We start from the raw sequence: 25,970 nt of genomic DNA, 5'->3' as shown, positions 1-25,970 counted from the left end.
CCGCTGTTGCTCAGAGCTCAAACTCTTGAGCGAGCTCTTAACCAACTGAGCCACTCAGCCGGCCCTACCATTGGTTTTTAAATGTTAAACCAACCTTACATTTCTGAACTAAGCCCAACTTGGTTAGGATGTATTATTTACTTTATGTATTGCTGCACATTTTGATAATTTTTACAACAATATATATGAGAACAGACAATTAAGTTTGCGAAATTGTCCTAGAAAAAGTGCTACATACTTCATTGCTGAATATCACTGCAGTCACCTTTGAAGTGCTTCCCTTGGGAAGCTATGCACTGATGCCAGTGCCTCATCCACCCTTCAAAGCAATTTTGAAACTCTTTTTCTGGAATGGCCATCAGAGCTGTATTACCCTTGATGTCCTGAATGTCATCCAAATGTTTTCCTTTCAATATTTCCTTTATCTTTGGGTAAAGAAAGAAGTCATTGGGGGCCAGATCAGGTGAGTAGGGAGGGTGTTCCAAAATAGTTATTTGTTTACTGGCTAAAAACTCCCTCACAGACAGTGCTGTGTGAGCTGGTGCATTGTTGTGATGCGAACCATGAATTGTTAGTGAAAAATTCAGGTCATCTAACTTTTCCCTGCATCCTTTTCAGCACTTCCAAATAGTAAACTTGGTTAACTGTTTGTCCAGTTGGTACAAATTCATAATGAATAACCCCTCTGAAATCAAAACAAGGTTAGCAACAGCGGTGCAACAAGTTCGTGAACTTAATTGTCAGATCTCGGATAAATGGAAGTTACTAGTAATATTCTTTTAGTGTAATGTCCTTGTCAGGTGTGTTATCAAGATTCAGCTGGCTCCTAAAATGAGTTAAGAGGTGTATTCTTTACATTCTTTAAAAAACTAAATCATAAATGAGTCTAATGTAAATGCAGTAATTAAAATATATGTAGTTTGTCCTAAGCACATTAGTCAGGATTTTCCAGAGAAGCAGAACCAATAGGATGTGTATAGATATAAGTATATAAGAGAAGATTTATTATAGGAATTGGCTAGCACAATTATGGAGGCTGAGAATTCCTGCTATCTGCCATGTGCAAGCTGGAGAACCAGGAAGGCTGGTGGTGTAACTCAGTCCAAGTCTGAAGGCCAGAGAATAGCAGAGCAGAGATGGGGGATTGGGCTGGTGGTGTAAGTCCTGCTTGGATTCTGAAAGTCCCAAGAACCAGATGTTCAAGGGCAGGAGAAGATGAATATCCCAGCTTAAGCAAAGGGAGAAAATTCACCCTTTCTTGGCTTTTCTGTTCTATTCAGGCCTTTAATGAATTGGATAATGCCCACTGCATTGGGGAAGGTGATCTTCGCTCCTCAGTCTACCTATTCAAATGCTGATCTACTCCAGAAATACCCGCACAGACACACTCAGAAATCACCTTTTACCGGCTACCTGGACATTCCTGAACCCAGTCAGCCACCACAGTAAGTATTCACCACAATTTTCTTTCATTCCAGGCTTCTGTATATTTTAACTTAGACTTGTGGCAGGAAACTGTTTTTGTGTGAGTTTTGCATGAGAACGTGGAATAGAAGTTAGATTCTGTTCTAGGAGTTTTCATCTGGTTTGCAGCAGTATGCTCATGTCCCCAAGGCTGAAATTGGTTACTGCATCTCAATTCCAGAATCTATGATCAAAGGCCATCCTGGGTTTAAGGAAGAACCTATGACAGAACAAGCTTTTTGGATGTATGACAAGCATTCAGTTAAAACACCTGCTTCCCACTGAGACTCTTCAAAGCTAATTTAATCTCCTACTTTTGACCCCTTCAGTCACTTCCGCAGAAGTTTTTAAAAAAACTCCTCCAATGATGTATATCTCATACCTCACCCCATCTCTCCATCCCTCCTTGCTATTATCCTAGTTCAAGGCCTTATTACCTCTTGCCTGGGCTGTGACATTTGTGGGACACCTAGTCTCCGTTTCATCATCTTCTCAACCATCCAAATGCTTGTTCTAGAATGGAAGGCTGGCCACGTTAGTCCATTGTTGAAAACTATTTGGTGCCTCTTCATTGCTTTACAAGGTGAAGTCCAGGCTTAACAACATGGCACAAAAATGCTCCTGTGACTTGGCTCTTGCTTCCCTCACCAGCCCACTCTCTTGTGTCACAATCCAGCAGCTCTATCTGCTTGCAGTCCCCAGCATATCACCTGGCATTCTTTGTGTCCCAGCTTTTGCATATGCTGATCTTTCTCCCCGGAATAGATTGTCCATGTCTTTCCGTTGGTTAATCCATTCTTTAATAATCAGCCCAGGCCAGATACTCTTGACCCCTCTCAGCTGGGGCTGCATGGTTTCCTTTCTGCCCATGCCTCTGTCTCTGTGAACTCTTGGCATGCATGGACTAGTCATCTATGGACATCCATAACTTACTTTGTGCTGTGCGTAACGGGTGCTCAATAAACATTTATAGATTCAAACAGAAGGAACAACACTGGCTATTTGACTAGTTTGAGTTGCACTTCATCTCTTTTTGGAAGCCTGAGATGGAATAAAATGGCCAAAATTCCATGACCAGAAGGGAGGCCAGGAGGCAAACACTATGGAAATTTGCATACACAACCTCTTCCTGTATGATTAAGTTCAGTTCAAATGATTAAAACTCTCTTATGATGGAATCTGCTTTTTGTAGACTAGATGACTAACAAGGATATATATATATATATATATATATATATATATGTGTGTGTGTGTGTGTGTGTGTGTGTATACATATCTAAACAATTTACTCAAAGAATTTAAATAAAAAATAATCCTATTTAAAAAGAAAATTGACTAATATCATTCCCATTTTCTCTTATTAATAAAAGAGTTTACACAGAAACTCTATAAGAAATTGTGAAAGAGATTCACAAGGATCGTTAAAGTCTCCAGTAGCCATTCACTTTCACGTTGTAAAATTGGCTTTACACTCAGAATGGTATCACATAAAAATGGAGTTTCTGGGGCTCTTATATATGAATGGGTTTTAGTTGCACAGTGGTGCCATTCATGTTATTTGGCCCATTTATTGCAAGTACATTCTAAATTTGGCCTTAATTATTTTTCCTTTCACAAAAATATTTTGTGGGATCTTTTCGAGCCCTGACTACTTCCTTCTTGCCCCTTAAAACAGAATCCAGGAGCATTATTTTTGTTCTCTTCTAATTAAAATAATTGCTTGGTTCCTTTTAACTAGATTCATGCAGTTATTAGCCTAATATGTGGATGGGTGCCACGGGGTGCTTGAGAAACAAAATGAAAAGTGATCATGTAGCTTCACATGAAAAGGATTCTGTGGTGCTAAGGAGAATTATTTCCTTTTAGCCAGCATTTTATAAGGGCCTTTAGTAAACTCAGCCCCCCCCCCCCGCATACCCTTACTAAAGGACTATTAAGTGAAAGAATAGTTCTATTTTCTTTATTAGGTGTACAGCAAACTCAGTAGAATTTGAAGAGGGGCACTTGATATGCTGGGTATGGCTCAAAGACCTGGGATCTGGTTTTAGCCTCTGCCCCTGCTTTGTCTTTCGGAATAACTGGAATTGAAGGATAAATGCCCCAGGTCCCTCTGCCAGTTGGTCTTTATCAGAGGGCAGTGGAAGGAGAGGGATAAAAGTGCCTGGATAGATGTGTTAATCAAGAGTTGTTAGGACCCTGATTCTAAAAGGAAGTGTTAAAATAATGTTTTTTTGACATCAAGGATGTTCTCAAAGTTGATGTAGTCCAAGGGTTTGTCAAACAAAGGCCCACAGGCTCAATCTGACCTGTTGCCTGTATTTGTAAATAAAGATTTATTGGAACACAGCCACACCCATTTGTTTCTGTTCTGTCCACTGCTGCTTTTGCAGTTCAACATGGAGCAGTAGTGACAGAGACCATGAAGCCTAAAAGATTTACTACTTTGTACTTTACAGGAAATGTTTGCCGATGCCTGCTGTAGCCTATCTGATTCACTGAGTGTCTACTAAATACCCACTCCATGATGAGAAATATACTTATAGGAATTTTTATAGTGGTCCTCATTTGGTGAAATGCTGAGGACGTTGGTAATGTACTATGATATGAGTGTTCGGTACAGGTTTACAGATAGCAGAAAGTGAGAAGGATTCGGGGAAAGTAAGACGGATTTGGGGCAACAGGTCATGCCTTGAGAAAAGGTTCTGCCATTATGGTCTCAGTGGCAAGTAACTGATCATGGCTGGGCTCTTCCTTTGTCTGCTGCCTGGAAAAGGAGGTGTGGAGACAGCTGGAACTTCTGGCTTAAAGTGCACCTTTATTAACTATCCAGGACCTCATGATCAACACTGTGGACCTCTGCTTCCAGGCCAAATGATGGCCACCCATTGCCCCCAGTTGGTGGTTGGGAAGGTTAAGTAAGAGAACGTGAGTCCAAGTATTTTCTAAACCATACTGTGCCATATTTGTGGCATAGATATTATTATATTTATAAAAACATTAGAATAAGTGTTATTTCTCTTTGGCATGTGAGAAATGAGACTCAGATAGCCTACCCAAGATCAAATAGTACGTCAGGAGAAGGGCTGAAAACTAGGTCTCCTGGACTTAAGTCACTGCTCTTTTCAGCATATTACATGCTTCTTTATTTTCATGCTTCTTTCCATGGTTTCAGAAACACTTCATTCTTTAGTGCATTTCTTCATTCATTCATTTACTGTTCAACATTGTTTAAGAGCCTGCTATGAACTGGACAAAGAGCTGAAGTTTTCAGGGAGAGTGATGACTATACAAAGAAAAGTTGGAAGACTCTTAGAACAATTTTGTTCTTGGACCCCTATGGCTAGAATCTGCAGAGGTATATAGATTCTTCTCTTGATTTCTCCTGTGCTGCCGAAGGAGTTGGCCCTTATTTGTGATATGAAGAAAGAGAGCAGATGGGATGAGAAAGGAAGAGAGATCCTGTCACTCAACAAAATGTTGCCTGACATGTTGTTTTATGTAGTGTGTGCGTGTGCACGTGCACGCACCCTTCTATGTGTGTGTTCATACCATGAAAGGAAAGCAAAGGAGGGATACTGATAGCAGGTTATACCAGCAACTAAATGATAGAGACAGTCTAGGTTTGGTAGATATGGAAATTAAGCTTTTGAGCATAAATTCCAAGAGAATTCTTTAAGAGAAAATTTCAGACATGAATTGTCCAATTAAATGACATATGTTAAACATATCTGATGTGGACTTTAACCATACTGTTAAATACAATCTCCATTCAGGTTGTATTCATTCAATAACTTGCCTTGTAATATTTGAAATGATAATTATTAAATGCACCTGTAGGAAGCAGCTTCCACAAAAATATTGAATTGGCTTTCTCATGGTAGGAGAGCCGAAGTTCTTGAAAGTTTCTGTTTTTGGTACTTGTCCCTTTAACAGGGAAGTTCACCAATATTTTCCCCTTATTCAATGGCGTTGTCTACCAGTTCTCTTCAGGTTTATCTGTGAACCTAAAAATAATATGATTTTCTGAAACAAAGGTGCCAATGAAGTTGCCTCATAAAAAAAAGCAATCTTCCAGAATCTTCCATTGAACAATTGTCACATGCAAAGACCTCTGAGAGGTTATGGTAAAAATCTTGTGTTATTCTCCTCTCTCCCCCCAACATAAATCAGTCACAGCCCTGTTGATTGAACTTGAAAGTGGTGTTATCTGATTCTGCAATTCATCCATAAAGCTGTGTTACTTCTCAGATACTCCCAGGACCTAGGACGCTGCTGTTTTAAGAACTGTAATTTGTTCAGCACACAAAAAGCATATTCATGGCAGGAGTTAATACTGATACAGATAACACTTTTCATCTGTAAGAAATTTGTAAGCATTAACTAATTTATTTCACTTTCCTGTAGTGGAGTGCATTTTCCTCCATTTGCTGTGGGAAAACACTTCTTTTTCTAATTCCAATCTTTTAGCAGGTATTCTTCTGAAAAATTGTCACCAGGCTGGAAATGTTTTGTAGAGGGGAAATAAATCTTTCAACACAGTGCGAAATTCCACTGAAATAGATGACCTCCATTTCCTCAGCGTATAAGCTTATTTTTAAGCGATTAAGCAATGCTCTGGAAAAAAGTTAAGTCTCTGAAAACTGTAGGAACTATTATTGTATTACAACTTCTACTATTACTGCCATTACTGTGTGCAGGTTTCTTAATGGTTTACGTATATTACTTGGTGTTCTCCAGAAAGGAGAGCTTGAGGGAAACCTCATGGCTGTCTCTTTAGTGGAGAGTTCAATCCAAGAGTAGGAGGAGTTTGGGGGAAATGAGATAAAAGGAGTAAATACAAGGGTGTTACTGATGTGTCCCCAACTTGGTGTGAAGCAAAGCTCATTGCTCAGTTCTCTGGACTGTGGTAGGCTAAATATTGGCATCCAAAGGCACATCTGTATCGTAATCCTAGAACCTGTGAATGTTACCTTATGTGCCGAAGAGTTTGCAGATGTGATTAAGGGTCTTGAGATGGATATTACCTTGGATTATCTGGGTGGGTCTTAAACCAATCATAAACGTCTTTATAAGAAGGAGGCAGAGGCAAAGGCAGAGGAGAGGAAAGGGCACACAGAAGAGGAGAGGGCAGTGTGGCCATGGAGGCAGAGGTTGGAGTGATGTGGTCACAAACCAAGGAATGTCAGCAGTCACGAGAAGCTGTAGGAGATGAAGAGGGGACCCTAGAGCCTCTGGAGGGAACACAGCCCCTGCTGGCACATTGATGTGGGCCCGTGATACTGATGACAGACTTCTGGCCTCCAGAACTGTAAGATAATGCATTTCTGTGTTTTAAGCCCTCAGATTTGTGGCAATTTGGCAGAGCAGCCACAGGAAATTAATACAGGGACCATTGTCTCAGAGCATAAACTATTAGGTCTTAGGCTAGACTGACTGAGTAGGGGAAGAGGAAGGAAGGGAAAAGAATTTATATGCCAGTCGCAGTCTCTGATTAGTCAACGGTTTTCCTCATGGGACATTAATGCCCCTTTACTTCTCTTACCTCCAGATTGAGCACTGAGTTTTGCTGGAGTGTCTCAAGCTTCAGAGGTAACAGGAAGGCCCAGGAAGGAGGGTAGAGGCTAGTCAAGAGGACACAAGGAGAGGCTCCATTGGTTGTGCCCTATAAAGTCTGTTACATGGAAACTGGGGTAAAACAAGGTGGTGAGTGTATGGCCAGGGCAGTGTGGCCCAGTTACCATGTGAGAGGTGCATATAAGGAGGGTATGAAACAATTACTCCCTTAGTCCTCTTCACAACCCCATGTGGGAGGGACGTTGTGATTTCCTTGGCAGGTTCTCTTGAATCCTGTTAGCTTTGGTGCTCACTGTCATTCAGGACTGCACATCTCACCTTCAAATGCAGTAACCAAAATCTCTTCCTTCAGTTGAGTCAAAACCCACCATCACATAGCACTTTACAATTGACTCTAGCTTTACTTCTTGATGCACATGACATGAGACTCATTGTTACACATGAGAACTCTCTCCAAATATGCGAAGACAGTTTTTATCTTCTCTTCCCCCACCTGGCAAGGCACTCACTCCCAATTCTGTCAACTCTGGCATTGTGAGGAGGTTTCTCTTCATGGCTGGTGGCCACGCCTGTTCCTCCTCTGGACATGTTGTAGTTTGTCTCTTTCCTGCCTCACAGGGATGCTTACAGAATGCACTAGAACTCCAGGTATGGTCTGCTCAAGGACACAGGAGTCTTGCCTTCTTGCTTTCCATATCACTAATGTAGCCAGAGATGGATTTTATTTTGTTTAAAATTTTGACAAACACATCATTCTTAGTTGTGCTACACACACAGTGTTGATTAAAATGCCCTCTTCTTATGCTTGGTTACAGATGACTATATGGAAGCATATGTTAATACTAAAGGTGACCTAAGAGCCCTAAAGAATTGATCAATTTTCAAGTAGTGTTACTGTAGAGCAAAGGTCAAAATGCTACCTCACATATTGGCACATAAATATCAATAGTTTTATGCAGAATAGAGGTCAGTTAGTGATTCTTACAGGTCAGTACCAACCAGCCATGCCAGACTGAGGAGTGTTCTCAGCCACCCTGCCTTCCCACCATCCTTCTTCCTCAGAACAGAAAACCAACCAACCAGCCAACCAACCAGCCAACCAACCAACCAACCAACCAATCAACCAACCAACCCACCCCGATTTTGGAGCTCCTTCCGGCCTGGAGGAAATCTTCCTATGTGGAAATGTTCCCTCTTGTCTCTTAGCAGGCAGCTCTGATGTGGGTTCTCTTTCTGGTCCAATCCAAGTCCCCAGAATCTTCTGCAAGAAGAAGAGTCATTACCATGGACTAAAAATGCCAATGTGGACAGGCTCTTTACGTCTATTATTTCTCATCTTCACAGCAACTCTGCAAGGTAGATATTACACTCTTCATTTTACAATAAGAAATTAAGGCTTCATTCAAAGTAACTTTCCCAAGGTCACAGTGTAGCATACCTAAGGTTCTGACTTGAGCAGCTCAGGCTTTCTGCTCTACCAGCCAAAATGGTTTTGAAACGGTAGGAGATGGGAGGGGGACCCTTGGACCTCTTCAGGTGGACCAAGCCTGGATCTGAGCCTTCCAGCCCCCCTGAAGGCACTGGGTAACACAATTGGCATGAAGTGGCTCAGCTACTGTAGGTTCTCCCTTGTGACTGGGTGTTCTAGTGTCATATATGTTAGGAAATGAGGCCCTGTCACTTTATGACCCAGCCTTTCCGGTTCATGAACATGGGTGTTTCTTTGACCCAACATCTATTCACTAAGTGCCCTCTGGGTCTCTTGAGCCAAAGCAGGTCATCGATGGAAGGACAGAAGCCCTTGTGTAGGTCATGTAGGCTGTGAGTTGGGGTTTGAATTGAAGGTCATAAGTGTCTGGTTTGCATAAGTGTATGGAGCCAATCACATTTGAACTTCCTCTGGGCTGCCTACCCAGACTAAGATGTTCTTGAATCATGAGGTAGGATAATATTTTATGAAACATCATCCAACATTTTACCTTTATTTTCTTTTCACCTTTATGTCATTCAAGCAACTATGCCAGTGCCTACTCATTCTTTGGGGAAAGGAAGTGACAGTGCTAAATGAGCCTTCTCCTGGTTGTGGCAGATGCTTTAGGTTGACACCTTCAACCCCATCTTTAACCCCTTTCTAACTGGTAATTACTTGTGATGGAGGTTAGAAAGTAAAAAAACTCACCTTTCCAGATGACCCTTCAAATTGGGGTGGGCAGATGTCTCCAGTGTTGACCTGTAAGCTATGATCTGTTGTAGCCACTTCTTTCACTTCTGGCATTTTCCTTCTTGGAAGGCATGTGATGCCCAGGGGACACCTGCCATTGCTAAACAGTGGCCCAGTTGAATGATAGAAAGTGCCTGGTTCCTTGATTGCATCTTTGAGCACTGTGCCAGATTTTTCTGTTGTACTCCATAATAAATGTGTATTTGGTCAAACCTCTGTTGTTGGATTTCTGTGATATTTTTCCAAATGTAAGCATTACCCAATATCTTGTTTTCCTACAGCCTTGATCCTTAGGGGAACAGAAGGGCCTTAGAATCCAGCTAGACTTGAGTAAACAAGTCTGTGGGGACATTTCTCAGTCATGCTGGTGGGAGTGTAGAGAGGAGGAGATCTGTCCTTGTTCTCTTGACACCTAGAAAGGGGCCGTAAAGGTGGATGAGGACTGATGTCTGAGGATGTAGTAGGGGGACTGAATGACATCTCAGAGGTTGCTTGAATAGACACATGGCATCAAGCACAGATGGCCTGTCCCTTACCAAGTCTTAGAACTAAAGAATCCTTAGAACTTAGCCACGACTTAGGTGAAGGTGAGAATCCTAGACTGAGTTTCTGCCACCCTTGAAGAATAATGCTTTCTAATAGAAATTAAATTATAAAAAAATATATTTTTGACTTAACTATGTACAGGGTTGGGTGGGTAGTAATCTTATTGGGGTTATCAGTTTGTAAGTTATGTAAATGTCTGATCACTATGTTGTTGTGTATGCCTGAAACTAATAAAAAATTTTTAAGGAAAAAAAGTTATGCTTTTAATCTACTGGAGTTATGGACCAAGATTTGTATTAAGATGGGTAGAACATAGAGAAGCACTCTTGGAAAGGTTAATGGGATGAGTCACGCTGGAGTGGGCCCTCAGGTTGATCTGCCTTCCCCTGCGTGGGGGCCAGCACAGGAGAAGACCACTGGACTGGAGGGTTGGCCAGGGAGGCGGGAGGTCACAGTTTCTTGGATCTGGGAGCCGGTCTCTGTGACTGATTGCTTGTTCTCTCACAGCCTGTGAAGTGCCTGGGGCTGGTTCCACCATGCAGGTGGATTCAGGGTGGAGATTTGGGAGAGGGTGGGCAGACAGGATGTTTGTCTCTGTCCTTATGGACGTGTTGCTGATCACTGTTGAAATGAAGGGGGAGGACTCAGCCAATTGGCTTTTATTTTGGAGATGATTATAAGTAAGCCAAATCATTTCTTGCCTTCTTTTAAGCTCACCACTTTCCCTACTTTCTATTCAATTCAATTCAGTTTACTTGAGCAGCAGCAGCTCCTGGGTATCTCAGAGTGGGCTCTCTGGCTCCAAGTGCCTCCCTAGCACCTAAAAACCGTGTGACCTTGGGCAAGTCACTTCACGTATGTCTGCATCATCAGTAAAACCAAGCCTACATCTCAGGGTTGTGAGAGGGGCAAAGTCCTTGGTTCAGGCTGGCTCACAGCTCACGGTTAGCGCATGTCACTCACTCAGTGTGCTAGCTCCAGGGACCACGGTCAGGCACCTTCTCCAACCCCATTGTGCCCTAGGAACCAGCGGGCACATCACGATGAAAGAGCTACATCACCAGATACAGCTTTCCTCTGACAAGAGCAGTGAGCAACAAGTCCACATTGACTCTGTCAGAATGGCTGTTGAATAGCCTTATTTTTTGCATTTTGTTTGAGAGGAGGATGCTTGCTTTAACTCACTCCCCTTGTATTTCCTTGAAAGTCTCATCACTCCTCAGATAGTCAAGTACAGTTGGAGTAAACCTTTTAAAATGAAACTCCTAATTGCATCATTTATAGTCACACTTTATTTCTTTGGCTCAATTCTAATAGTTTACCTACTGATGAGGATGATTTTCCTTCTTTTCCTCATGGCCATCGGGGGAGACTACTCCAACCCTCCACCCCTGGAAAGGTTCTCAGTGACAGCTGGTTTCACACCATTACTCAGAAGAGATGTATTCCAATGAGCTCCTTCCCTTCATTATGCTGAAATCATATTTCTAGGGAACAGAGATGAATGCTGTGTACGTATCTGATGAAACTGCCTATTGTTTTAAATCCATTTTTACAGAGACTTTTTTCTTCTGATAGTCATTCAATGACAAATCACATTAAAAATTATATCTGTATCAGTGGTTTCCTCTATTGTGTTTATGTAACGTGTGTGTGTGTGCACACACACATGTGAGCATGTGTTAACACAGGGATCCCTGGTTATGATCGATATGGCATCAACAATTATGAAAGAATTGCAGCTTTACAGAAAGCAAGGCTGGATACACATTTTACTGACCAGTTAAAAAAATCGCACAGCTGTGTAAAACACCAAAGGCACAAATTATATAAAAATGAAAAAAGTACAAGGAAACACTATTCAGTAAAATCTTTCTCCCTGACTGACAGAAGCTCCATTGTCATGGGCACTTCAGCAGGGCTCTCTCCCAGGTCACTTTCCTAATATTTTGCTTTTCAGCCGGGTGAGGGAACAAGACTGACTGCGAGTGTGTCTGTCCTTGCCTGCTGCCATCACCAAACTCTCATTAGTCATTGAGTTCCTTGCCCCTACTTTACCTAAAGAATAATGCCTCCCCCAGAATTACACAAAAATCAATGGCAGAGTTAATTGAAATCGGGATCTCTTAATGTTTTCCTCTTTCTTAAGTGATTGCTTGGTTTCTAAAAAGTGAGGTTTAACTGAAAGGGTAGCTTTAATTGAGGGTGAGTGAATTGGTAAGAGAGAGAAAGCAGAGGTAGATAATTTTCCAAGTGACTGAAAGATAGTGTTGACATTTAGGATCTCATTTCCTTTCAAGTTTTACATTGGGGCTTAAGGGATGAGAAGAATGACCAGGGCTCAGCCCAGGCTCTGTTGTCTCCTTAAAGGGCTGGAAATGCTTTGAAGAACTCTCCAGGGGCCAGAGAGAGCAAGAGGGAAGAAAGAAAGGGGTGGAGGAGTACCTGGCCACTGGAAGGTGGCTAGCTTCTTCACTTCAATAATTCTCCACCTTGCTGATGATTGAGGTATTCATATCATAGGTACTTGGGCCTGTCGTTGGCTTAGTATTAGCTATGCTTTTTCCATTTAAGCAGGCTATAACATGCAAAGTAAAGCCTACTTCACTGGATTGTCACATCAATTTGCTGAGGCAAATGGGACCAATAGTTTCGTGTCGACTTTGTAGTAAAAGAAGCTGAAGCTCCAATGGATTAGCATTTGCCAAAGATGACCCAACCGTGACAAGGCGGGGCATGTACAGGTTCAGGTTTTTAGGGGAAGAGAGAGCAGGTTGAGGGCCAGGCACTTACCTTGATGGAGCTCCTGGTGCTGGGGTGGGCAAGGCTCATTTTCAGCCAGTTGGGACCCACGTGGAGTCCCTAGAGTGCCCTCAGCTAGTGCCAATCCAGCCACTGGACACTACGATCAGAACCCTGGTTCCAACTCTCATATCTGTAGCTTCCAAAATACTCAGACAAAGAACTCCGAAGGCATCTGGTCAAACTTTGCTAGGGGAGAAAACTTATCCTCTGATTCCCGAAGCCCTAAGTCAGGGATTTGATTATGCTTATCATGATCTCAACTTCCACTGCTCCAAATGTGATTAGTTTTGTAATTAGTTAATGTCATTACCTATCATCAAATCCAGACAACGTTGGTCTCTAAAACCTTCCATGGCTGAGAAACCCACAACCTGACATCTTTCCACTGTTTAACACAGAGTTTCTTTAATAATCCTGGCAACTTTCCCCTCATTCCTAGACCACAGGTCTGAAAGTTAGGAGAAAGATGGATTTCTTGTATTTTTTTAAAAGGCAATTTAAAATTCTTCGGCCTGCTTCCCAAAACTTTTCTTCACTCCAAGCAAAGCATAAATATAATATTTTTAGCAAATCTTATACCCCACTGTATTTTCCTTCTCATATATCTATATCTATATCATCTATATCTATATCTATATCTATATCTATATATCTATATCTATATCTATATCTATATCATCTATGTATATCTATATCATCTATATCTATATCTATATCTATATCTATATCTATATCTATATCTATATCTATCTATCTATATATATCGGCTATATTTTGCTTTGGGTGGAACGGCCAAAATAAGAACAAGTTTACCGTGGGGAACAACCCCGTTAAGGGCTATTTTCTACCTTATATAACATGTTGCTTGTGTTATTACTGACTTGCTGTTAAATACTGGGCAAATGGTTTTCTTTTTTGCTCCTATGCAGTAAATGAACAGATAGTCTCTGAGTGCCTATCGAGTACAGGTACTAGGGACCCAGCAGGTGACAGACTAGCTAAGTCCCTGTCTTCCAGGAGCTTACAATCTAGTGGGGGCAGGTAGACAATAGGACACGATCATTTAAGAGTGAAGTGTACAGTGTTTGAGATTTCCATTTCCCCCTCAGACCCACCCCTCTCTCTGCTTTTGCGCCCTGCTATGTGGAGAACCCTGGGGAGGTAGATCAGTATAGGTAGTATTGGTGTCTTCCTTGCCCTCAGGGTCTGGCTGGGTCAGGAGCTGGGGACAGTGAGGTCAGTGCTCCCCTCCCCATTGCCGGCCTGAGGGTGACACAATTGCATTTATGTTGGTGGGAATCACCCCTCTCCAATGCTGCTTCAAGCCTAGGTGTGATAACTGCTCACCACAGTTTTGGTTTTCTTAACCCTAATGACAACTCTGTAAACAGACTCTTCACGAGCCACCCCCCGTCACTCATGTGAATGGGCCCTCTGTTTCCCACTGGGGTCCAGGCTGCCACAGTAGGTGAGAAGGCAATGCCATGGGAATAAATGTTGTTTCTTCCATGTGCAGTTCATCAGCAATACGGCTTGCTGTCACCTGCATGCTTTTGGACAAAATGTCATCTGCCTTCAGGCTACATTGCTCCAGGTGACTCTATTACTTCTTGAAAAGCCACGTGATTCATCATCATTACACGTCATAAAACAAGGTCATCTCCCTTGCAGGCCCTCTGAAGGCAGCAAATGTGTTCCGTGATGACTGGCCGATCCTCAGCATCTCATGCAGGGTGAGGGGCAACAGAGACCTGCTCATCCATGGGCCAGCTCGTCAAGCTGCCAGCAGCCTACAGGAAGGGGTCCCAGCACCTCAGTGGGCCCTGAGGCCCCTCCCACCAGCCTTACCCCTGTCCTGTGAGCCCTGACTTTGCTCTGTGCTCATGGGGCCACTTGTACATCCCCAGCCCACCATGCATTTTATTCCTCTGTAATAAAGACCCAGTTCAAAAGTCCCCTTGGAAGTCTCCACTGGTTTCATCAGTTTGAGGAAAGGGGACTTTATCTTTTTTTCTAAAGGTTTTATTTATTTTTATTTTATTTATTAATTTAAACAATTTATTTAATTATGAAAAAAATGCATGATGACTAAAAATCCTGACATTAAAAAAAGTCATTTTACTCTCATAGCTAAGCACCATGAACATTTGGGATGTATTTAGGGGGGCTTTCTCTTTTGGGGGAAGCACATTTATACCCAATCAAGCCACCTCTGTTGACTGGTGCCTTTTTGTTTTCTAAAGAACTTTTATAGATTCTTGGCCTCCTTCGCCTGCCCAGTTCACACTGATCTGAACAGTCCACTTAAGCCAAACCAAGCATTTTCCTTGACTGCATTTAAGCTTGTTGCTTAGGTTTGGGGAGTGAATCTGTGCTCTGTGCTCTGCAGTTCATGGCAGTTCCTCTCCCTGAAAAAAGGCTCCCAGGATTCAGATGGCCTGGAGTGTGCCCCATGTTTGTGGGTGGTTTATATACTTATCACTTTCCTTCTGGAAGCCCCTGATGGATGCCATCCGGTCAAGGAGGTTTGCTTCTCTGTTGAAGATTTTCAGTTACTCCAAAACTTCCCCCCTAGAGACGTCAAGTGTGTGTTAAGGCCACACTAAGGTTTCCTGTGCAAAAAGCCCTTGAAATAGGAAGTTCCCCATTTCTCTTGATGATAAAAGTGATGCAGAAAGAAAAGCAAACATAGCAGTTCGTTACCTGATGGTACTTATTAGTTAGCTCCCCTCAGAAACATCACTGAGCGATTTCATGTGGATTTCAGTTATACTCTGGGGGAATCTGTCGACAAAAGCCACTGAGTGGATGCCATTCATGTGTACATTTTTTTCATCTGTAATAGATGAAATAAAGATAATATTCTTCATCTGATAATGCACTCAAGGATCATTCAATATAAGTTTAAAACTCTCAGTTTCCAGCAGCCTATTAAAAAAAAAAAAACTAACACAACACCAGTCTGGCTAAAAAATATCCTCAGGAAACCAGCCTGGAAGAACAGAGGGTGAAATATGAATGAGCTATTTAGCTTTTCTTGGAAAATGGCATAATTCTCAGAGGAATGGAAGGCTAAACATTCCCCAGATTTTTGTCAGGCACATGTACCAGTCCACAAAGTGCTGGAACCCCAAACACAGAATCTGGATTGATTTCAATTTCAGTAATTCAGGTGTTTGTGGCATAGAATAAACACCACCCAGAAGGCAGCATCCTGAGTTACCAGAAGTTCCAGTGTGCAGTATAATTTTAGGCAACCTTTTTGGCTTCTTCTGCATAGGGATAGTGAGTTGGTCATACAGTCCACATAAGGAGATTTTTTTTTTTTTTTTTTACTACTTAGAAAAGAAATCGAGTCAACCAATGTTTCGGAGGACTAATCTGCCGAATTAATTGTTTTTTCTAGGGTTGCATAGACCTAGCTTTAATCTGATGATATCTTCATTTTGATAACCCAATGAAGCCTTTGTTGAGTGGATATTGTGCAATCCCACTGTGTTAAATGTGACGAGCTAAGGGAACACACTATGGTGTCTACTACTTTCAGGGAGCTTGTAATCTAGCCGAAGAGGCTGAACAAATACTTATGAAATAATCAGTTCAGCTGCTAAACTGGGATTATGCTGGGGACACCTAAGAGATATATCTGTTTCCTTCACTTTAAATAAGAGCAATGGGCATTGAGGTCAATTGTTTTTTGCATCTTCTTTTTGCGTGGTGAGCGAAGAACTGAATGGGAAAATTTGAGTACAAAACCAAAAATGCATCTGGGTGTTTCTGAGTTTCAGGGCCAATAAAGAGGGAAAGGATTGAGCGGATTGGTGTCCTAGTGCTCATGGTGGCTGTGGTGACTGCCACCCCTGAGGTCCTACTGCCCCCTCTAGCTCCTACAAGCTCTGCAGTGTGGTGAGAAATCTTTGTCTTCCCACCATAGATAGTCTGCACACAGGCTCTGCTACCCCGGGGCACGTCCCAGGAAGTTTTCTACACAGAACAGAATCTGGGGACACGTGGCAGATGGCTGTTTCCCCCCAAATCCATTTTTCCGTTCTCCCTGGACACGAAGTCAATCAGCTAGAGACTCCACTTCTCAACCTCCCTTTCAGGACATAAACTAAATTACTGCCTATGAAATGTGAGTAGAAGCGATATATGCAACTTCTGTTTCATGTCTTAACTGGAAATCGCTCTTCCTAAACTTACCATGGGCTGGAACCTGGATGAGCTGGCAACCCCATTAAACCAAGCAGGTGTGTGCTGCCCAGCAGAATACAACAGCCATAGAGGAAGAATCTGGAACTCGTCATTGCTGTGTGAAAAAGGCCATCCTGCCATCCTGGAGTGTCCAACTTCAGAGTCTTATGTAAAAGAGAAGGCAATTTGATTTGGGGAGCTACTTCATTTCAGGGTCTGTTTAATTGGAGAGCAGAGGTTTTTACCCTGAATAATACAGAACATTTGTGGGCTGGGAAGAAGAGCATAGATTTCCAGTCAATATCTTGTCTTCTTCATTCTTTCCTGTTTTCCTTTCTTCCACAAATTTTTATTGAGCACCAACTCTGTATAAGCAACATGCTAGCTCCTGGTGATGGTAGACAAAAGAGCCATGTCCCTCCCTTCCTGAAGCCTACATTCTAGTAGGGAAGACAGACAAGAACACGTAGACAGATATAAAATTAAAAGACCTATGGACTGGAATATGTGTTGTGAAGCCCATAAACTTGGGTCTGGAGTAGAGATGGGTGGGCAAGAGAAAGCTACTTTAGATAGCACGGTCAAGGGAAGCCTCTGGGTGGAGGTGGTGTTTCAGCTGAGCCCTACAGGAAGACAAGAATCCAGGCCAGGTGTGCACAGAGTGGAGCCCACAGTTCCAAATGGAAGGGAGCATGTGCAAAGGCCCTGGGACAAGGAAGAACTTTGTGAGCTCAAGGACCTGAGGATAAGAATGAAGAGTAAAGAGATGCACAATAGGAGGTTGGCAATATGAGTGGCGGCTTCGTCTTGGTTTTACTCTCAGTGCATCAGGAAGCTATTGAAGATTAATAAAAAGTCTCTCTCTCTCTCTCTCTCTCTCTCTCTCTCTCTCTCTCTCTCATTCACTTAATTATTATTTAAGATCACTTTTACTGCTTTACAGGGAAAGAACTTTGAAAAGGTAACAATTTCTACGGTTGCCACAGGCTGTAGTAGTCTGGGCAGTGGAGGTTGGGAAAGGTTATAAAAAAATAACAGAAGAATTTCTCTAATCACATAATATTTGAATTCTATTAAAAAAGAAGTACAAGCCAGTGGTTTTAAGAGTTAAGTTGGAAGAGGGTTTCTTAGACAGTATGCTGTCTAGTTCCAAGCCGACTAGGAAATGCTGGTTTAGAGCTTAGTGGTGCTGTCATCTTGTCAACATCTGTAGTTTTTGGTTGTTGGTGAGGCTGTTGAAAAGAGGTCCCCCCAGAGATACTGAGTACAGCTGTTTCTGTGGGCTGTAAGAGTTGTTCCAATGGGGCTTTGGAAAGCTTCTAAGGGCCCTGGCCTTTGGGATTTCTATGTCTGGTTTAGAGATAGTGAAGAATGCAATGGAAATATTTTAATTTATAAAACCTTTCCAGACCATTAAAGCCACCGATTGTTCTCAAGCAAGTGAGGCCAGTATTTAAGAACCACTATTTCCTTCAAATATTAATTTTTCTAAGTGAGATTTTGCCTCCCACAGAGCAATATCCTGAACTCCTTTTGAAATAAGTATTAACAAGTAAGTTATTTCAGGAAGGAAATGGTACAGTTTTCAGACTTGGAGATATCAATACGGTTATTCTTAGGTTTTCTTTCTAAGGCTTTATTTTCTCACAGCTTTACTGAGATATAATTGACATATAACACTGTGAAAGTTCAGGTCTATAAAGTGTGGATGTGATACATGTATATTGTAGATTTCTGAGGTTTTTAACACTGTCCTCAGAAATAGAAAATTGTTTCTCTCTCATTTTTTCTTTTTTTTTTCTTTTTACAGAGAAGTGACACTAGGGTTTGAAATAGTCCAAATTGAGTATATTGCAAGAGATTCCCTTTTGTTGGGTTAGTTTTTTGCATATCTAAGAAATCTACCAAGAAGTCCAAGTTTCTGGTTTGCGCATCAGGAAATGGTTAGTGTGTCCCAGTCTCGCCTTACAGACCAGCTGAGGAAGAAAAGCTTCTTTTCTCTTCCCTTCCCCCAGCCGCTCCTGTCCATTTCTCACCCCAAAGTGTTCTCTGGGAATCGGGGTATGCTTGACTGCCCTTGGAGAATGGCTGGCCGTCATCACAGCTGCTGCCTGGAATCTGCCAGGGAGTGGGCTCTCCTGGGGGCAGGAGGAGGGAAGAGCGAAGTGTGGGGTCAGACATGGCTGGATTTCCTATGGCAAAGTTTCCTTGTGTGTCTTTCTTTCTCCGTTCCAAAAAGAGCCTCTGGAAGTGGCCTGGGGAGTCAGATCAAAGGTACTGTGCTACAGTCAAAGCTTGACTTCTCCCAGCCAGGAACTCCACATTCTCAGGTCTCCATTTCTGTCCTCTTGAAACTCATAGGGAAGGTTAATGAGATTAATATGGCCAAACACTGCAAGCTTCTGAGAAGGGTGGAGCCAGATCTGTGCTGTCCATCGCTAAAATACTGGCCAGGCCGTTCCAGTTGGGGACATTTTATTGAGCTCCCCCCCTTTTTGGAAAACTTAATTGTTTTTAGTTGACAATTCAAAATAGCATTATTCAGGACTAGTCACACGAGTGGCTGCTAGGTAAGCACCTGTTGAGTCAATGAATGAATGTCCTTTTTAATTTTGCTTCCCACCTTTTACCAGTTTGGCCCAACACTAGCTATTTTCCCAAATACATGGTGATTAATATTATCTAGGGTAGGCCTTTTTATTCAGAAAATAAGTATGATGAAGCTGGTCAAATGAAACAATAGTTAAGAACAAAAACTAAACCCTGTACCAAGCTCAAAGATAAAGTATCTCTTTGGTTGGAGATTTTTCTGAATGAAACGTTCCTGAGAAAAATGAAGATGGAAACGTTTGTGTGTGTGCACGTGTGTGTTTACGAGTACTTGAGAAAATGAAATATAAGAAGAAGGAGGAAGAAATTTTGGTAAGTCTATAAAATAGCCACACTTTAGGAGAGTTTAAAAAGCAATTTCTTTTGAAGGGGCAATTCCTAATTTCCCACATAAAAGTATAGGAATGAATGGTAAATCCTTCTCTTGCCGAGAAGACCCCTGAAAAGAGGTATGAGAAAGAGTTACTGTTCCATTTCCATTCATGTCTCTTGAAAGCCCATGGATGTGAAACTGCCCCGGAACATGCAGCCCTGGGTTTCAAAGCTGCCCGGATGACTTTTCAGAAATGATCTATTGTGGTGCTTTGTTTGGTCCGGGTCGCCCTTGTTTTGTTCTGCTGCGGCTGTATCACTCTTCTGCCGCTGCCATTAATCCACCCTGTCTATTCCTTCTTATTCAGAGGCACATTTTGCCCCCTGCCCTGCACAGGGAGTCCGGGGATGAGATGGCTGAAAGGCTCGGCATTGCTGCTGAGAGAGGGACCAAGAGAGAAAGACAAGGGGAGGGGACCTGGGGGTGGTGCTGGGGGTGGGGTAGCTGGGTGCACAGCCTCACCTGGGTGGTGGGGGGCTTAGGAAGAAGAAAAGAGCAGGGAATGGGGAGCGAGGGGAGCAAGCGATGTGAATAGGCTTTAGCGGTCTGCTGGGAGCCTGGGCGAGTTGGAAAGAAACCTTTCCCATACACTTTATTTTAGCTCTCTGTTTGAGCTGTTTGGTGAGGCGCTGGGATCGCCAGCTTGTGTCGCCTGCAAATGAGGCCGCCCTTAGTTTTCAGTTTTGGTTGGACTCACTCACTTTAGTTGGGTATCTAGGCTCCGTGTGGCCCAAGGGTTGTCAGACTGGGATTAAAGGACGAAAGAATAGAATGAGTCATCAAAAAAGAAAACTAAATCCGGAATCTGTTGTTTGGTTAGTAACTCAAATTTGGTTTCCATACTTACGTCCTCTTGGAAATTTTGTTATATTCAGTTATATTTTAAATAGGGAAGATCCTCCTTTTTCGTTTCCACTCTGTCCCACGCATTAACTCACTTTTAATAATGTCGGAGGACTGTCCGGAAGTCCCGAAGTGTCCTGTGACATGCTGGGTTCTAAAGTAGTAAAAACATACCCCAAATATCAGCAGCTTAGCATAATGGGCTGTTGTTCTCCCTGCACTTTCAGTGGGGACGGCAGGGCTGTGTTCGGCACAGTCGGTCAGGAACCCTGGCAGTGGAGGGTTGTTCTCTCCATGTGCATCCACCGTCTCCATGGGCAGGAGAAGGCACCTCTCAAGGCTGTCACGCTGGCAACAACATCTCTGGCTCGGGCGATTACTCTCCTAAAACCTAGTTAGTCTATTGGCTGCACCTGATGCTGATGGCCAGGAGGAAGAGGAGACCTAGCCGCCTGCCAGGACATAACCTGAATGTGTGCTAAGGGAGAAGCCGAGGCTGCACGACACACAACAAACACAGCAGCAAAACATTTTTAAAATTTAACTGAATCGTGAAAGTCAGGAATTAAATGTCTGGAACACATCATGATTAGCTCCAGCCTCCACTGTCACTTGAGCCGTGGGACTTAAGGCAAATTACATAACCTTCTGGGCCTTCATTAATTTCATTATTGATAAAGTGAATCCGTGGGTCTAGATCGGTGGTTCTCAAACTTGAGTGGGCTTTAGGTCCCTGAGAGTACTCATTAAAGTGTTAGTTCTACATCCTCTGATTCTCTGAGTCCCCAGCGTCTCTGACTCAGTGGGTTTGGGGGTTGGGTCTAAGGCTGCATCTCTAAGGGGTTCCCAGGGGATGCTGCTGCTGCTGGTCCAGGGACCCACTCTGAGATGGTCTTTAGATGAGCTTTAGAGTTGGGTGCAGCTAGCAAAGTCAGCTGGCGGGGATGAGGCGGAATTAGCTGATGAGTTGAGTAATAGCTCTAGTGAAGTTTTCATGTTGAAATTTGACTGGAAAATGATTCACCAGAGTGTCCTAACCCTTCACCTTTTTTGAGAGCACATTTGCATGTTGGGTTGACACATATGGTTTAAAGACACATCTCAATTACAAGATGTGGTCCAGACAGCTGTCCTTGTGGGGACAGAGGCGGCCACTAAACTCTGAGCAATTACTTAAAATTACACCTGTCAAATTTGTTTAGGGTGACCAGGCAAGTACATACATTGACCCAAATGTCAGTCTTCCTGGAGAGACGTTGTAATGATTTTGTATATCAGTCAAAGTATTCAAATACTAATGCTGTCTTCATGCCTTAATCACCATTCTAGTCAGATGTCATTTCTAGAAGCCCTTGGGGATTTGCATCCCTTAATTATTCTTCAATATCCAAACCAAGCATTCTTTAATTGGTATAAATTGAACAGTGTTGCAGTGCAAACAAGAAGAGAGCACACTGATCAATGATCCTGTGCATGTCTATTGGAAAGTCATTGCCATTAGATCAAGTAACAAATCTTTAACTCCGTTCACTTCAGTGGTAACACCCACTCATGAAGATGACAAATACTGCTCCTGCTTAAGTCATCATGCTAGGGAAGCATGGAGTAAGTCGTGATTCCCAAATCCTAGCTTTTAGGGAAAGGGTTAAAAAAAATTCATCGTTAAAAAAATATTCTGTTCCAATGTCAGAAACCACATTCAGGAACTTTTTATGAGAACTCAACTAGATACATAAATGTCTAACCACTGTGTTGTACACCTGAAACTGATATAATATTTTATGTCAACTATAATTGAAAAAAATTAAAAAAGAGAACAAGAGCTCAACCAGAAATGAAGTGATGAAGTGTTTCTATCCTCTGGCGATTTGGTGTCTGTCTTCCTATTTCTTAATTAGAAGCAATATAAAATTTCGGTTAACTTGTCAAGCCATTCTTTCCAATGATTTTTTTTTTGTTCCTGATAGAGTGTGATCCATGTACTCATACATCCAAGCTGTGGTCAGGTAACATGAAACAGGTGTTCCCTTCTCCTTTTAACATGATTGAAAAACTCAAGGCACTATACTTAAGAAGCCCAGGAAACATCCTTCTCATAAATGTGTCATGCTAACTTTTTACTTTCCCCTCTTCCTATCAACTCTGTCAAATTGATTACTTATTATTAAGGTAGGAAGAAAAGGAACCAACAGGCTCACCACATACCCCTGGCCCAGATCTGCCAGGCTCCTGCTTCCTTGGCTGAGAAAACAGTGCTGTGATGATATGAGAGGTAGTGGCAATGCATGTTCATTTTTAATCTATCTGGTCTTAGACAAAATGGGCTGGTTCTTCTGGGGAAGCTTTCAAGTTGATTTAAGTCTGAGTTTTAGAGCAGTCCAGGGTAGGACACTTAAAATGAGTAGAGAGGAGGAGTGAGGGAGCTGTCAGTTTTCTTGACAACCTTTGTTCACAAGCTTGGACTTAAAGGGGAGCTTTTGACGGGGATGCTTGTTTGGGTAGCCTGTCCCCACACAGTGTGCTGTAATTTATACATATCCTAACAAAAAGTGTCCTGCTTCATTTTCAATGACCTGGCCAAGGGTTTCGAGGACTGTGTGGTAAACCTTATGAAGGCCTTGGGGGCATCTTGGACTTGGGAGTTACTGATGGAGCCCAGCTGGAGGGGTGCAGGTGGAATGACACCCCATAACCATCTTCCTGTTTCTCCTTGGTAGGTCTCATGGAATGGAATAGCAGCCTTAAAAAGCACATTCATCCTGGGAAGCGAAAGCTGATCAGTATTTCTCCATTGGGATCAACATTGAGAGTCTAAAAGAGCAGACTTGAAAATGATCTGCGGAAATGGTCCGCCCTCCAACATTTTTGAGGAACTGCTTAAAATCTGCAGTGCTGTGGCTCCCCATTCTCCCTGTTTCATTGCTGTCACCTTTTCTTTTGTGGACATGATTAGCTGGCTTTCCTTGGCCCTGCAATGGGCACATTGATCTTGAGAGTAAAATCCTTGGTTCTGATCCTGGCTTTTTCCCTTAGAAATCATGTTACCTCTCTGGGTTTTATTTTCATCATCTGCAAAATGAGACTATTGAATTAGGTGAACTCTAAGATCCCTTCAAGATCTAACAGGTGAACAGTTATTTTCTCCAACACCAACTCTCAGGGAAGTCAAGGGAAGGGAACCCACATTATATTTCTTTGGCGTCCATGGTCTTACTCACTCATAGAAATGAGCATCTAAACCAGTGCTTCCCAAACTTTAATGTGCATTCAAATTGCCTGGAATCACATGAAAAGGAAGATTAAGGGATCCCGAGAAAATGAAGATTCTCATTCAGTGGGTCTGGGCTGGCGGCTGAGCTTCTGCTTTTCTGACAGCTGTCAGGTGACACAGCACAACTTTGAGTAACAAGGTCTCAGTCAGGAGCTAAGTGAGGCCGAGGGGTGGGTCTGTTTTGCTCCATGCTGGACCCCTAGTTTAACCTGTCTCAGAGTACAGTCCCACTATGTTTGAGTACATGAAGACTGGGGAGGGGGGGCGGTTCAGAGAGAAGGATAAGCAGTGACTACTGATCCTTGGGTCAGATCTCATCCTCATCATCTCCCATTTTACTTCCCACTGGATTGGAGGGCTATACCACAGAACTGGTGCCTGCACTGGCCTGGGAGCAAGGGATGGAGAGGTCAGAAACTCCGGAGATGCTGGAGGGGGAAGCGGGTGCCTCTGATCTCTAAGTGCCAGCTCCCAACTCATCACCCAGAAACCACAGCTCTCAGCATACACTCTTACATGCTATATTTCCCCCCATTGATGTCCATTTCAACCACTGCAAATTATTCAGCAGCAGTGAAGGGTTCCATACAGTATGACTGGCTCCTGACATCACTGTTTTATGGAAGGAGCACTGGCCTGAGAGGCACACTCTCTGACTATAATCCTGGCTGACCCACTGACTCAGGCAGTGGATGACAGTCCATCAAATGCTCTGAGTTCTAGGGCAGAAAAAGCTTTTCCAACCTAACTATTCGCAGGAGGTCATGTTTGTGAAGGGCCTGTGGAAATGCAACAGGTACGGTGAACATGAGTTTGAGTTTGTGCTTTGCTGTACCAGCGATGGCCCCCTCTGGAGGCCAGAGTTCACACCTTATGCTTGTCTTGTCACCCAGAGCCCTCTCAGGTGTGAACACAGAGGAGGAAGTTCCCTCTTTCTCCCTCTGTCCCCACCCAAGCTCTTTGACACACACACACACAGACACATACATAGACATACAAACACACACAGATACACAGACACACATAGACACACAGACACACACATATATACACACACACGCACTCACACACAGACACACACATGGAAATGTTTGCTTTTTGTCTGTAATCTATTTTTATTGCCGAATTTCTCAAACTTTACTGATAAGAATAAATCTGGGCCCCTGTTAGTCTCTAGGCCTGTTCCCCGAGTCAGCAGGTCTGGGGTAGGAGCTGGGGTCATTCCTCCTGCCTGTTTTGTTTCTCTCTGTCTTTTAAAAGAGCTCCAGTTGGTTTTTATTTTCAGAGACGTTTAGTGCAGGGTTCCCCACTTGGCTGCCCTTTGGAACACCTGGGAAGCTTTTAAAAGTCCCTGTGTCTTGGCTATACCCCACCCAGATCATAACATCTGGGGTGAGCACTGGTTATTGGTAATGTGTGATGCTCCCCAGGGTTCTCCTGTGCAGTCAGGTTAAGAACCTCTGGTGTGACCACCACGGACTCCTCTAGCCCAAGGAAGAAGTTGGGAAGCCTATCACCTTGTCTGTGGGCCAGTGACTCCCCAACATGAGTGCACATTAGAATTACCCAGGCACCTTTGAAAAGCCGGGCACCTAGGTCACACTTCATACCAATAAGTCAGTATGTCTGGGGGTGGGAGCCTGGCATCAGGATTTTTTTTAAAGATTCCAGGTGATCCCAATGTGCAGCCCAGATTCTACTTGTGTGTAAGTTTTAGTGATGAACCAAAGGGCCCATGCCCTCATCTTTGCTGTTACTGAGGACAGGCTGCTTTCCACCCTTTCATCACCTGACATCTGTGGGGGAGTGCTCCCAGTCGTCACAGAGACTTTTCAGCAGTGAACCCTAGCAAGTCCCCCCTTAGCGCCAAGCAGCAGGAGCATTAGCCTACATGTCTAGTGAGCAGACACCCACATGCTGACCTAGGAGAATGGTTTTCTTAGTGTATATAGTGTTTTCCTTAGTGGAGGTAAAATTCACGTAACATAAAATTAACTATTTTAAAGTGTACAATGCAGAGGCATTTTGTCCATTCACAATGATGTGCAACCACTACCCATCACTCGTTT

At 43.0% G+C, this 25,970-nt stretch overlaps 1 long non-coding RNA gene across 1 annotated transcript in view; it reads left to right on the top strand.

Moving 5' to 3' along the window:
- LOC109373388 (uncharacterized) overlaps window positions 1-24,888 on the top strand; it is a 31,438-nt gene extending 6,550 nt beyond the window's left edge. The window contains exons 4-5 of the long non-coding RNA XR_002122218.1: window positions 1,281-1,445; window positions 23,348-24,888. This is a non-coding gene — a long non-coding RNA (uncharacterized LOC109373388). The remainder of the gene's footprint in view (window positions 1-1,280; window positions 1,446-23,347) is intronic.
- Window positions 24,889-25,970: the final 1,082 nt, after the last annotated feature.

Source organism: Hipposideros armiger, unplaced genomic scaffold, assembly GCF_001890085.2.
Source record: "Hipposideros armiger isolate ML-2016 unplaced genomic scaffold, ASM189008v1 scaffold_716, whole genome shotgun sequence".
Classification (NCBI taxonomy): Eukaryota; Metazoa; Chordata; class Mammalia; order Chiroptera; family Hipposideridae; genus Hipposideros; species Hipposideros armiger.
This window is presented reverse-complemented; position numbering and strand designations above follow the sequence as displayed.